Source organism: Cynocephalus volans, chromosome 13 (assembly GCF_027409185.1).
Source record: "Cynocephalus volans isolate mCynVol1 chromosome 13, mCynVol1.pri, whole genome shotgun sequence".
Taxonomy (NCBI): Eukaryota; Metazoa; Chordata; class Mammalia; order Dermoptera; family Cynocephalidae; genus Cynocephalus; species Cynocephalus volans.
Window position 1 is genome coordinate 81,064,631 of NC_084472.1, and position 15,969 is coordinate 81,080,599.

Below are 15,969 nucleotides of genomic sequence, written 5' to 3' on the forward strand. Positions count from 1 at the left end.
AGACATTTTAGTAACGCATATCCTATTATCTTATTTAATATGAATGTATATGGTAAACTGACAACACAAGTACCTCCTTTAGCTTCATGATTCAGTTAATGAAAATCGTTATCACAGTGCTCATATTTGAAGCAGTCCAAAACAATAATTTCTAAGTCACAGGCTGAGAAACAAACAACAAAAGGGGAGGTGGAAAATTCGATTGTTAACTTTACCTCAAAGAGTTGTGTCATTCTGTCATGAATACATATGTCATAAATACTAACATTAAAAAGAAATGAAGGCTTTTTGTTCTTCCACGAACTCCTGAATTTCTCAGCCTGAGTTTAAAGCACTTTTATATATCAAATCACTATTGGAGACGTATTAAAAACCACTATTTTCTTATAGGAAGTGTTAAAAGAAATTGTAGATAGAAGGAACTGATGGATAAATGAGAGTCACGTAGCTTTTCCATGCTTTTCTAGATTCAGTTTTAATCTGATAATGCTTCAAGTTAAAATCATATGAACTCTTCCTAGGACCATTAATGGCAAAGAAATCCCTACAATCTTTTTCTATTTGATTTTTTTCTTAGCCCATCAAATTTGTGATCTTATTGTAAACTTTAAATCATTGGTGGAGCAAGCGGGTTAGGAAAATAATAATAATAATAATAAAATAAAGAATGTGATGAGGAATTATAGCTAGCCCCTATTCAAAAACTGACTGCATGGACAGCAGTGTTCTTCACATGATTTAATTATTTTTTCCTTCAAGTGACTGTATGTACGTGATAGATACTCTCCCTATTTCACAGACGAGAAAACTGAGACAGAGACAGATTATCTTCACTGAGGGTACAGATCTATGAAGTGGTAGTGCAAGGATTCAGACTCAGGAGGTATACTAAAAGACTGCTACCCTGATTCAACTGTAAAAGGAAATGCCATTGGTTTCTCAACCTGGAAATAGGTCAGAGAGAGAAGCCAGTCGTGTGCTCAAACAGGAGACCTCAGGCAAGCTACTCAGCATCCCTAAATCTCTACACGCTTTGATGCAGCATAGCAATATGTATCTTTCTCAAGTATTCCAGAGATTCACAAGCTTTCTCTTAAATGTTTGCTAGGAAATCACTACCCAATTGCTAATAAGTTGCTTGGTGAGGGGGAAAAGTAGTACATAGTTAAATTGGATCAGTTCCTATATTTCACTTAGGCTCTTAGAGAACAACTATATTTTGCTTCCCCAGACATCATGATCATTTAACAAATTAACTACTTCCTCAAAGAGAGATAAGAGCATATCACACTCTAAGTTTTTTGTCATACCAGGATATCTATTATTGCTCCAAAGGGTGTCACTAAACGCACAAAATATTCTCTCAGAAACTTTCCTTTAAATTGCTTGATTTTCCCAAATAAATATAATCCATCTGACATTTGAAGGACTCACAAATCCTACGAATTAGTGTATTTACTTTGTAGAACCTGGGTAACTTATTAAATGAGCATTTGGAGGGGGGAGTGTGATAAAAAGTGTTAAACTAAAAATAAAAAGGCTTAAAATGTTTTCCAAAATTCTTGAGCATGGGAATGTAGAATTTAGTACTTTAATTAATGGGATTAAATGGCTTAGAGTAGTTTGAAAATGGGCCAACTGGAATGTTTCACAGCACAGTAGACAATTCTAATTCCATTTACCTTCAGGGAAGAGAAGTTACATTAACTCATATGTATCTCCAGAGCATTGGCACACAGTGGATCTTGTTTATGGTCGTTAGAATAAAGAGAAACAATTTTCAAACACTGGGCAGGGATAAAGTTGCAACAAATGTCACCAATGCGTGAAACAATCAAGTACTCCCTGGACAACTCGTTTTAAATTCCCAGTTTAAATGCCTAATAGCATCATATTTACAATGCTGAATACCAGTTACGTTCCAGAAGGATGGAGATTAATGTCAAAGCTTGAAAAGGGAAATTGATATTTATACAAATTTCTAGAAATGGCATTTATTATTGCATCCTTGATTTCTGTTTGGTTTGTTACAACTTCTGTTTTCCTTACAAATCTAGTTCAATCAAAGTAAAATGAGGATTCAATAAAGAATGAATCTGGTTAATAAAGGCCCTATTCAATTTGAATAATGCAAACCAATCTGTTCCTTTTAAGCTATACTAAATTCATACTGAGTTATTTCACTAAATTAAAAAAAAAACTCTCGTATTTTAAAACCTCTTTTAAATATGTCACAGTTCACCACAGAAGAAAATGTACAGAACTAAGAACATCATATAGCTTCTAGTAAGTGTCCAATAATTATAGCAGTTTTTATTGTCATTAATAGTTGTAATTTAATAAAGTTTTATACAATAGAAATGTAACATTAAATGTATTAAAAGAATGTGTAAAAAGAAATAATTTTTTAAATGGCTTCATAACCTTTAGATAAGTTGACTTATCTAAAGGGAACCTAGCCAAGAAATTTAATTGCCTGATATTTACACCAATCTATATTAAAGACTCTGGAGATAAAAAGAAAAATTTTCCCCCAATGCCTACACTGTTTAAACAAGAAGTTGATAAAATCTTTCCCTCTCTGTCAAACAGATGTTGATCTCTCCAGACACTGTTAGAGAATATCCTGACATATGGCTTCAGTTAGCATGTCACATAATCATAGTAGAGTCCTAAGAGTAGAATTTGTCTGCATAATTTTCCATTCAAACTTGTAAACTCATATTTGACCCAGAGTGTGTGTATATGTGTGTGTGTTTACCTAGTAACAAAGTTTTAATAAATTCTAAATCAATAGAAAATTAGAATTTTATCCCCTCTGTTACTTTAATTCTTTATTCTTAAGGGTTTGTATTTGTAGAATTGTTGCTTGCATTTTATATACTAGTCCTCATGAATTGATGCAGTACAGGAATTTCATGATACCTCATTAAGAAAATGATGCTAAGAGAATGAATGAAATTGCTTGGTTTTGGTATGTTGGGGCTTTTCCTCACTAATATTTCTGTGTAGTACTGCACTGCCTTCTTCCAAACATACTAGATAGAATGTTCGATTTCTCAGTCAAATACAATCTGCGTTCTTTACATACCATTGAAATTGAATCTAATTAGCCATTAGAAGAGTAGAAAGGTAAGTCACCTGGCAGCTTTAAAATTGTTGCCTAATTAAAGACAAATAAATTTTAATGATTGTGATAGGCAGTGTAATGCCCCCACTCCACCATCCCAAGCTGATTATGTGCTAATCCACAGAAACAATGAATATGATAGGTTACATGGCAAAAGAGAATAAAGACTGCTAAACAACGGACCTTACAATTGAGAGATAATTCTGGATTATCCAGGTGGGCCCCATGTAATTACAAGAATTTTTTTAATTGGAAAAGGGAGGCAAAAAATGAGAAATCAGAGAGAAAGGTGCCATTGAAGAAAGTCATAATGATGCACTGTGAGAAGGACTGTATCTGCCATTTCTGGCTTAGAAGATGTAAGAATAGGGGCATAAACCAAAGAATGTGGATAGGGTAGTCTCTAGATGCTGGAAAAGGCAAGGAAGCAGATTCTCTCCTCGATGCTCCAGAAAGAGCAGACCCTTGGCAACACCTTGATTTTAGTCCAATGAGACCCGTGTTGTCTTGTGACCTACAGAACTCTAAAGTAATACATTTGTGTTTCTGTTAAGCTACTAAGTTTATGGTAATTTATTATGACAGCAATAGAAAGCTAACACAAATATTAACCAAGAGACTTTATATAGTGAGGTGAGCCCTAGAGATAGGGAGAATCAGTCCAGTTTATCCAAGCCTTTCAGTGAATATTTATTTCTAATTAGGGTTGCTGGACAAAATACAGTGTACCTAACTAAACATAAATTTCACATAAACATTTTTTTAGTATACATATGTGTGATATTTGGCACATATTTATACTAAAATTATTCATTATTTCTGGAATTAAATTGAATGGAGTGTTCTATATTTTACTTGCTATATCTGACAATCCTATTTTCTAATTCATGTATCCAGGAAGTTCTGGGGATTACTTCTGCTCACCAGAACTTCTCCCTGCCAACCATGCTGAAACCTACTTCTTAATTATGCTTTCACTGCATTTTGTGTCTAATTAATACATCATGCACTGCCTGCCTTTCTCTATGATAATAAGGCTACCTGGTTTCCATCTCTGGTCATGTTATTATTGTCATGAATTGCAAATAAGGGTCAGTGAATTTTTGCTACATGTGACAGTACTACAATCATTTGGAGCCTCATATGCATTGTCCCCCTTGGATTTCACCCAATTTTCATTTCTCCCTGTCAAAATACCATGCTGACGATTCAAGTACTACTTAGAGTGCAAAATTCAGGCTTCCACCCTGAGCATAAATGTGCTCCCTCTACTTGTTTTAAATAATCTCATTTCCACTGCAGCTGTTAATTCTGCTTTGCTGAACTGTTCAGTAGATTGTGCAGTAATACCATTAAATTGGAACAAATTAGCATGCCTTCTCCCGCAGCACTTTCATCTGGCTGTTAACTGACATTTATGAAAATCACGATGCATGCATAACCAAACATTTAATAGCCTAATATTTTCCAAAAAAAATTACATAGTTTCTTTCAATAGGTTCTTATATTGCTAAAGAATGGGTAAGAATAGGACATCTGTTTCTGTAAGTCGCAACGTGTATGATGGTACATGCCTACTTCTTACAAATTGACAAGCTTCTATTCTCATAGTGTAGTAGCTATTGATCAAAATAATGTGTTTGTCATTCAGCAGGATATAATGAGGAGAGTAAGATGTTAACTGTAGACAAGATTTAAAGTATGATTTTAATTTGATGTTAAAATTACATCTTCCTGTTAATATACTTGGGGTTTGTTCTAAGAATAGTTTCCTTTTATGATATAATGTTTTTAATATAGATTCTTCAGGAAGCCTTATCATTTGAAATAAAATCATTTTATAAATATGCATAATCACCATCCATAAGAAATATCCATTTCTGTTGATCTAATTTATGAATTACACCACTTTTGTTGCCTTTTTAAAGTTTCAGGAGAGATTCTAAATAAAGTTAGACAAAATTTTTATTCAACACAAGCATAATTTTTCACTACGTTGCCTATGTAATAAGTACCATGAGGAACTGTAGTAATAACCCAATTGTTTTTTCCTTTTGAACAATGCTAAGGGAAATGGTGGCCGTTCTGATATTGTTATAGAAGATAAGTCTCTTGAAACACAGAACCTTCTAAATGTCAATTCATAGAAGAAACCAAGATCCTAAGAAGATAAAGACTTGCCCAAGGATCTACGGTGGATGATAAGTTTAGATGAAATTCACGATAAAAATATGCAGATTATAAAGCAAGAGCAGAATCATAAAAGGTTGAGAAATGAAGATAAAAATTTTGATAGCATGAAGTCAAACCTCTTGCTTGAAATGGCCCACAATTTTGGTACTATATGTTTTCTAGAGCCAAATAGCCAAGAAAAATATGTTGCCACTTATGCATTTTAAAGAAACAATTGAAGCATTTGCTCAGGAGAAGTACAGATATTACTAGTATTACCACTAGACATGAATTCCTTTTTGGAGTCTTCATAAAGAGATCACCATGTAACAGATAAGCAAGAACATCTTATGAACTCCAAACAAGAACTAGGTAAAACATCTAGGCCTGCTGATTTTCTACCAGACTATGTAGAGTTGTTAGTTTCTGATTCTTCTCAACATGCCTATAGATTTCCAATTACATCTTCCATTCTTTCCACCCTTTAGTCAGGATGATATATGTGTTTTTTCTATGAAGACCAATTCCCTCTGATCATGACACAAGGTAATTTTTATTATCTGTGCTTTTTATTTTTTTAATGTTTGACTAGACTGAAAGCTCCAGGAGGATGTGTTCCAAGTATGCAATACAATAGACAAAGGTCAATCATTTTTGACGAATGAGTTTAAAGAATATGACTCTAGATTTTGTATAGATGGAAAGGCTGTGCCAATCTCAGTTCTCTGCATAGATGCATATGAAATGTCATTGCAATTTGGCAAATGCACTCATTGGGTTTTGGTAAGCACTAAACATCTAGAGAAAAATGGAACTGGACTGGTGACAGCATGCAAACTTCTGTAAACCAGCTTTTTTTGGCTTCCTCAATGCAGTCTCAGAAAGGTGTCCTGAAATTCCACCCAGGGCTTGATTATCAGTATACCATATGTCTAGGCATAAGTTGAGTATAGTAGAAAGACATGTCATTCCAAAAATCAAATAAAATATTTATCTACATTATCTTATCCAAAGAATTTTAAATGCAAAATAAAACATTAGGACAGGGTTAAATGACAGGATTCCTTCCAGGGCCAATTTACTGCTTGAAATAAAAACTCAGTATCTTCTATAACCTAAAGTTTTCCTTCATTGTTTCACATAATTTGGGGCATTCTGCTTTGTACCAATTAAAACTCTGTTTACATTCATACATAGAGTAAAAATAAGTAGTGTTCATGATCACTCTAAGGTATGAATTTTCTGAATAGTCAAATAAAGACTAAATTTTACATTCCTGAGAGTATTTCTTTTATTTATCATATCAGAAGGTCAGGGATATGTTTTAGTATCTATAGGCTTTTATGTTTTTATTTTGAAAGAATATCAAATATCCTCAAAAGTAAAGAGAATGATACAATCCAACCCCATGTATCTGTCAGTCAGGGACAACAGTAAGCAAATGTTGGCCATTATGGTTTTATCCACATCTTTACCTACTATCTTTCCCCTACACAATTACTGGGAAGCAAATTCCAGAGATAGTTATTTCATTGGTTAATATTTCAGTATATAAATATCTAAAAGGAAAGATCTGTTTTATTAAATACCACCAGAATTCTGTTATCACATTTACCAGTAATTCTCTTAGTATCATCAAATACCCTGGCAGGCTCTATTACACCACTAGATGATCTCATAAATGAATTTTGCAAGTGCCTTGGTGTCAGGTCCACCGCTGGCCGACCGAACAGCCCTAGCCTCGTTATCAGTCTCTCCTCTTCTGGTGGGTGAGCGGATGGCCCGGATTCCTCTGTCCCTCTGGTCCCCATTGAAAGGAGATGGGGGAAGAGAGCCGTGAAGAGAGGTGAGCACAGCCACCGGCCCCAACCAGCCTGTTAAAGGACACTCAGACGCGGTGGGGGTTCTGTAAAGCAGTTCCATTTATTATCACACAAGCACTTGCTTTTAAAGGCAAATGGGGAAGGGAGGGTTTTACATCCTCCAATCAGCTTAAAGGTTACGAGAGCATGCATCCTGTCTCAATGCCTAGCAATTGCAATCACGCAGTGTTCACGAGCACGGAAGTGCGCATTTGGCCAATAAGGGCTAAGGCAAGGTTCCCACAGACACCCCCACCCTACTTCTTCCCAGTGCCATCTTAGGCTGCCACGTTAATATGCCCTTGTGGGCCCATAATGGCGCCATTTGTAATGTCACTTAAGGTGGCATTAGATTTTAAGGCCCGACACCTTGTTCCACAACTTTTAACAAATATTTACTACAGGCCAGCTTGGTTTCAAGTGATATGCTGTACATTCTGACATATTTTATTAATTCAGCTATTGTAATTATTATGTGAGCATCTTCTGTAAATCAGGGAGTCGTGGGGTGGAATACATCAGTAAATAAAATAGACAAAATCCCTGTCTTGGAGTTCATATTGTAATTAGATAAGATAGAAAATAAATAACAAAAATAATAAATAGATCAATGCTCTCATTAGTTGTAGGTGAAAGTGCTGTTAGAAAAAGGAAAATATCAAACTTGGCCAAGAATGATATGGAATTCCAGAAAGTAACACTGCAATTTTAAATAGGTAATGAGAGAGACTTGATTGGAAAGCCATCACCTGAGCAAAGACTGGCAATAAAGAGAAGTAATCATGTAAATATATGCCCCCAGAGAGAAATAGTCCAGGACCAGGGTCTCAGTTGGGTGAGAGGACAGGGGAGGAATAAATCCTACTTTGTCTCCAGTAACTATGACTATTTCCCTATGTCACTGGAGGTTTAGGCTTGGAATTGTTGCACAATCCAGCCAATGAGATCTGAGTATAAGCATGATAAGGACTTCCAAAGATGGTTTCATCCAATGTTAAAAGAGCATATAGATAAGAAACGTTCTGATTATGTCACTATCTATCAAAGTGTCAAAAAGTGGATGTCCTCACGTTCTGCTGGCAGAAGCATAAATTGCTTTAATTTTGCTGAAGGAAAAATAAACAATACAATTGAAAGAATACTAGTAATAAAATACATCATAAATACCATAATACCTATAGCTACATTTCATCTTTTACTATATGTCAGGCACTAAGCCTGTGTCTTACATTTGTCATCTCATTTAATCCTTAAAACAAACTTGTGACTTAGATATGATTATTGTTCTCTTGAGAAATGAAGAAACTGTGTCTTGAGACAGTAAAATTATTTTCTCAGTTTCGCACAGGCAATGAGCTAGAAGAGGTTTTGGAATCCATACTTAAATATTTGTTCTAAGAAGATAATAAAAATAGACATAAGGGCTGGCTGGTTATCTCTGTTGGTTAAAGCATGATGCTGATAACACCAATGTCCAGTGTTCAGATCCCTATACCGGCCAGCCACCAAAGAAAAAAAGGAATATAAAGGTATATGTATAAAGATATGTACCAATTGTTTGTTATAATGTGAAATTTTGAAAGTAAAATAAAATAGCATTGAGTAACTGTTTAACTAGGCTGTTTAACTAAATTAACATCTGAATAGAGAGCTTGTTAAAAACATTGAAGTACTGTAGTCAAGATTCCTGAGCAAAATTTTGTACAGGAAAAAGATCAAAGAAAGAATAATGTGAAACATTCGTCAACTCTACAGAGTCAAAGAGATGAACTTGCATTTGGAAACTAAGAGACTATTTATGACCTTTAAAAGTGAAGACTTCAGTTTGTATCTACAGGCAGATTTCAAGATGTAATGAATGTTAAAGCTGTAATTTGGAAACATATTGTGGTGAATGAAAACAAAAAAATAAATAGATTTATCTTTGACTCTGGAGTGAAGGGAATATCTACAGAGATATTTTCTAAGGCACGATCGTAATAGTCCAGAGAAGAACTGAACTAAGTCTGCTTTACAAGTATTGCATCAATTTGTTTCTCCTTTAAAAGCCAGCATTTGCCTTCACCATACTAACGCAACTGTTCTGGAAAAGATGATTTTTTTGTGTTTGTGCCTAAGATCTATTAGATTATTTGATCTATCTTTGTAGCCCAGGATGTAGCAATGCACTATAGGTATCAAAACTTAAAAGCATAACTAAAAAGTTCCACTATTTCCATGTAAACTTTGTGTTTCTAAATAGACATAGGCATACTATGTTAATAAATTCAACAGAAGGACTAAATGCATTTCATACAAATTCAGTGATGATGTAATCTTACAAATTTTTTAGGAGATTTGTTATATCTCTACCTTACTGATTCATGGCAAGGGAATAATTATTTACCAGAGATACATTTACTTGTCTGACATGTTTGAGGAACCCTGCCTTTAATTACATAAGTAGATATTTATATCTTTGCACCAATTAATGACTTATTAATTCTGACCATAATTAAGCAACTGAATAGGACATACTGTCACTCCTAAAGATATCATATAAGAAAAAATTAACTCTTAACTCTAACTGTCTAAGTTGCCATATATTTAATAAAACAAAATAAATAAAACTAAATAACACTCTAACTATAGTGAAGTAAAATCAGGCAAATTTTCCAAGCAATATTTACTGAGAGCCCAGTTCACTAATTCACATCTATCAATGATAGTAGAGAAACTATTTTCAGCTTTTTAAGAAATCTTACTTTAATATGGGATATATTCCAGATGAATATAGGCTAAAATGATAGAAGTTCTGAATATAATAATGAAATTAATATTAAGGATATAGTCCAGATTTACCATCTGATAGTTAAAATAATTATTTTCTGTTGTGAAACATACTATCTTAAATGGTAACAGAGGACATAGAAAAGTATAGCCTTTCTTAATTTATTTTGAAGAAAAAACTCTTTTAATTTCTACAGTTTCATAGTCCTTATTTATTTTTGAAACCAGACTCATTAAGGTCTACAAAAAATTCTCTCGAGTACTCATTTCCAAGATGACAAAGAAAAGAAGGAAGAACGGTCGTGCCATAAAGGGCCGCAGCTACCACGTGCAGCCTACCTGCCACACGAACTGTGCCTGATGTGTGCCCAAGGCACTAAGAAGTTCATCATTCAAAACATAGTAGAAGCTGCAGCCATCAGGGATATTTCCAAAGCAAGTGTCTTCGATTTCTATGTGCTTCCCAAGCTGTATGTGAAGCTACATTACAGTGTGAGTTGTGCCATTCACAGCAAGATTGTCAGGAATGGATCTGGCAGAGCCCAGAAGGACTAAACACCTCCACAACGATTTAGACCTGCAGGTGCTGCCCCACAACCTCCACCAAATCCCATGTAAGGAGCTGAATTCATAACGACTGAAGAAAAAATATTCTCTGGAAAAAAAAACCAGAATGGAAATTATTCTCCACCCGCCCCCCCACAAAAACTACAAAAACTTTAAAAATAAGCAATGTCATCAAGATGGCAGATTAGACCATCCCCAGCATTGCCCCCCACATACCAATCAACTTACAATTACTAAAAAACAAAAACTGCCACCCTGGGATTGCTGGAGCTCAAAGAAAGAGGAGAGACCCATGGAGTTTGCAAAGACACAAGGGGCTGTAGCAAGAGGGAGGAGGAACGACTTCAATTGTTCCAAGCCTCAGCCACTTCCAGGCCAGCGTGGTGCAAGATGGGGAGCAGCTGCCAGCACACAGAGCAGCTACCAGTGGGTGACAAAGCCACAGCAGTGCCTTTTGTGTGAAGCTATTTGTAGTATGCAGGGTAGTAGGGTGCTTCGGGGTGTACCATCCCATCTTCCAGGCCAGAAAAACCACAGGCAAGCTTCCCCTGGGCCCGCATAGGAGCAAGGGGCCACATTAGATGGTAGGAAGAAACCACCCAGAGGTCGGTGAGTCTTTGCTGTGGACTTTTGCATGGCCTGACCCACGGGAAATATTTAAAGTGCCATGGGAGATGCTGACCCACCAGAGGAAGCACAGTTTGCAGGAAAGACTGAGTCCTAGGCTGGAATTTTCAGACAGCCCAGTGGTGTCTGTGGTGACCTCACAAGACCCAGAGTGACTAAAGGGCCAACAATTAAAATCCTAATAACTAATAAATAAATTCAGCAAAATGGCAGGATATAGAATCAACACATAAAAATCAATAGCCTTCCTATATGCCAACAATGAAATAGCTGAAGAAGAAATCAAGAAAGTAATACTGTTTACAATAGTAAATTTAATGAAGGAGGTAAAAGACCTCTACAAAGAAAACTATAACACACAGGTGAAAAAAACTAAACAGATAAATAGAAAGATATCTCATATTCATAGGTTGGAAGAATTAACATCACTAGAATGTCCACATTACCCAAAGCAATCTACACATTTAATGCAATCCCTATCAAAATACCAATAACATCCTTTTCAGAAATAGAGAAAACAATCTTAAAATTTGTATGGAACCACAAAAGACTCCATATAGCTAAAGCAATCTTGAACAAAAAGAACAAAATGGGAGGTATCACATTTTCTGAATTTAAAATATACTATAAAGCTATAGTAACCAAAAAAGCATGGTACTGGCATAGAAACAAATAGACCAATGAAACAGAATAGAGAGCCCAGAAATAAACCCACACACTTACAGCCAACTGATTTTTGACAAAGGTGCCAATAATACACAGTGAGGAAAAGACAGTCTCTTCAATAAGTGGTGCTGGGAAAACCGGATATGCACATGCAGAACATTGAAGCTAGACCCCTCTCACTATACACAAAAATCAACTCAAAATGGATCAAAGACCTAAACTTAAGACCCCAAACTATTAAACTACCAGAAGAAAACATAGGGGAAATGCTACACAAAATGGGAGTGGGCAGTTCTGTTTTGAAGAAGACCATAAAGACTCAGGCAACTAAATCATAAGTACACAAGTGGGACTTTATCAAATTAAGAGCTTTGGCACAGCAAGAAACAGTATCAACAAAATGAAGAGACAGCAGACAGAAAGGGTGAAAGTGTATGCAAACTACATATCAGACAAGGGGCTAATATCCAGAATATATAAAGAACTCAAATGACTCAACAGCAAAAACACAAATACCCCAATTTTAAAAAAATAATTAATAAATTATTTCAAGTTACCTATGTCCTTATATTTAAAATGTGTCTTTAAAAATAACATATAGTTGGGCCTTACTCTCCTTTTTTAAAATTGGCAAAAGACCTGAACAGACGTCTCTCAAAAAAAGACATACTAATGGCCAACAAGCACATGAAAAATGCTCAAAATTACTAATCGTGGGGGAAATGCAAATTATAACTACAATGAGATATCATCATAATCCAGTTAGAATGGCTATGATTACCAATACAGAAAATAACAGATGCTGGTGGGGATGCAGAGAAAAGAGAACTCTCCTACATTATTGGTGGGAACGCAAATTTGTACAGCCATTGTGGAAAATAGCGTGGAGATTCCTTGGAGAACTAAAAATAGATCTATTTTATGACCAATCTACTTGACTACTGGGTATATACCCAAAGGAAATGAAATCAGTATATACCTGCACTCTCATGTTTATTGCATCACTATTCACAAGAGATGGAATCAACTTAAATGTTCAGCAATGCATGAACGAATAAAAAAATCTGTGGTATACATACACAATGGAGTACTAGGCAGTTATTTAAAAAAATAAAATCTTATCGTTTTTAGCAACATGGATGGAACTGGAAGCCATCATGTTAAGTGAAGTAAGTCAGGCACAGAAAGACAAATACCATATGATCTTACTTCTATGTGGAATCTTAAAAAAAAAAAAAAAAAAAAAAAAAAAGAAGTGTTTCTCATAACCAAGAATAATGGTTACCAGAGGCCTGGAGTTAGGAGGAGAAGTGGTGGACTAACTGGTACAAAACTGCTATCTACTCTAAGTGAATCATTGTGTAGTGTAGGCATGTATTGAAACAACACACTGTATCCCACATATGTGTACCAGTAAATTTTAAAATGAAACAAATTTTAAACAAATTTGCAAAAGGTGTATTTTATGATGATCAATATATTTTGTGAATTATTAATTCAATGGAAGTGATGAAGGTTTTCACGTTAACAGTATTGCGAGGGCACTCCAAAATTATTATATACATTAGGGTAGTCCTAGGTGAGCCATAACTTTGCAGTTTCAGGTTCAATCAATCCATCTAGTTTACTTAGTGATGTACTGATGTCCAGTTTCCTTCTCAGTTAATCTGTCGTAAAATTCTGCCTGGTGACAGAACATCCTCACTGTTAAATGATAACTGTTCAATCAGTGCTAGATTATTCAGTTCAGTCTCTGTGTTCTGAAAGCATTCACAGAATGCTTCATTTTTTTATGGAGTATACAAGCCCAGAAACCATCACTCCCACTGGAGTTTACACTTTTCTGAGTCAGGCACAGCTTTAACCATTTACCACTAAGAACTCCATTTGTTATCTGCTTCGTAGTATATGAATCATTCTCAATAATAAACTTTTCCTAAAATAGAGACTCCCTGTCAGTCCCTATCTGTCAGGATACTAGTTGGTATGCATAGAATTAATTAACAATATTCATAAAGCTATGTAATTTTTTTTTGCATAAAAGCACTGTAAGATTTCCCACATTGTCTTCTCTTGGTCATTGACCTTACTTTCCTCTACTAGAATATCTGCACATGCAAAACTTCTTGCAATAACTTCTGTAATACTGGTTATGTGTAAAACTATAAAAATGTGGTGGTTGAGGTAGCATCTCTCCCCTCTATATGCGTACAAAGAAATCACGTGTAGACTGACACCTAATATTTAGTGCATGTCATAGTTCAATAGAAAAGGAAATTCTCTGCATGTCAAAAGTGGAGAGGCAATGTTAAATTTGAAAGCTGCAGCTGTGTTATTAGGTTCCTGAACATTTAAGATTGCTATGTCTTCATGTTAAATTGATCCTTTACTATTATGAAATGTCCTTGTTTGTCTCTAGTAATTTTTTTGCCTTGAAGTCTACTTTGCTTTATATTTAAATGGTCACACTACTTTCTTTTGTTTACATTTGTGTGATATATTTTGTTTGATCATTTTACTTTCAATTTATCTGTGTCCTTATATTTAAAATGTGTCTTTAAAAATAATATGTAGATGGGTCTTACTCTCCTTTTTAAAAATCCAGTCTGAAAATCAATTATTTTATTTCAGTATATACTCTATTTATATCATATTACTACTGATATAATTGGGTTTAAGTCTGCCACCTTCCCCTTTGTTCTCTGTTTGTTTCATCTGTTCTTTGTTCTTTTGTTCCTCTTTCCTACTTTATTTTGGATTAATCAAGTAATCCATTTAATTTCTTCTATTAGCTTTCTTATTAGAACTTTTATATTACTTTAGGGATTATGCATTGGATTGAACTGTGACACCCACCCCCACCGCCTCCCCCTGGTTTAAAGTGTTGGAGGCTTGGTCCCCACTGGGACAGTGTTAAGAGGGTGGGAAATCCTATTACGGTAATTGAGGTCTTGAGGTAAGTGAGGTCTTGAGAGGGTGATTAGATTGTGAGGACCCTGCCATAGAGAATGGTTTGATGGTGGTAGTGTGTGGTTCTGCAGCCTTTAAAAGAAGAGCACGTGAGAAGTTCTCTATTTCTGCTCTGCCATTCTGCCATCTTAGATGCCTGAATCACTGTCACTGCCACCAAGGCCTTCACTAGAGGTATTTCCTGGACTTTGGACTTCCCAGCCTCTGAAACTGTAAGCAATAAATTTTGTTTTCTTCTAAATAACCCAGTTCTGGGTATTTTGTTGTAAACAACAGAAATGGAATAATACATGCCTTTATTACTTACATGTCACTTAAATTAGAATTTTATCACTCTCCATAAAATGAAAAAAATCTTACTGCAATTTAATTTTATTTGCCTCCTTGCTCTTTGTCTATCATTATATATTTCACTTTTACATCTTGTAAACCACAAACATAAATTTTAACACAGAAATTAATGTTTCTTTAAATGGTTACTATTTACTATCTTTTAAATATTTTCCCACGTATTTGCCTCTTCTAGAGTTCTTCATTTATGCTTGCAGTTCTGTCCTTTCATTTGGAATCATTTTTCTTCCATCTGAAGAATTTACTTTAGTGTTCTTAAACAAATTCTCCCAGCTGGTGTTTGGGTAGAAAAAAAAAACTTTATTTTGCCCTTATTTTTGAAAGATATTTTCTTAGTGAAGAAATCTAGGTTGGCCATTTTTCTATGGCTAATATCCTACTGCTTTCCACATCCCATTGTTTTTGTGCAAAGGGAGCTGAAAATCTTATGATCGCTCCCCTGATGTGAGTACGCTTCCATACACCAACTCTGAGGGGTTCAAAGTTTTCTCTTTACTTTTGGTTTCTAGCAGTTTGGCTATGATATACCTACACGTGTTTTCTTTGTTTTTATCTTGCTAAGAGTAAGGTGAAATTCTTCAATCTGTGTATTGTATCTCTCATCATTTGGGGAAAATTTATGCTACTTACCTCTTCGAGATTTGTTCTGTCCCATTCTCTCTGTTCTCCTGCTGTCACTACAATTACACAAAACACTCTGCATTACTTCAGATGGAGGCAAATAACTGCTTTCAATTTTGACTCATGTTGAAAATAAGTTATCTTTATTACGTAGTGCAGTATCTTACACCATAGCAGAGGTTAAAAGACATTTTTGTAAATAAAAAATATCATTTAATAGTGCCAAGTATTTTC

The 15,969-nt window shown here is 35.0% G+C and overlaps 1 pseudogene; it reads left to right on the forward strand.

The window, feature by feature from the left end:
- Nucleotides 1-10,207: 10,207 nt before the first annotated feature.
- Nucleotides 10,208-10,551, forward strand: LOC134362176 (small ribosomal subunit protein eS26-like; annotated as a pseudogene).
- The last annotated feature ends 5,418 nt before the right edge of the window (nucleotides 10,552-15,969 follow it).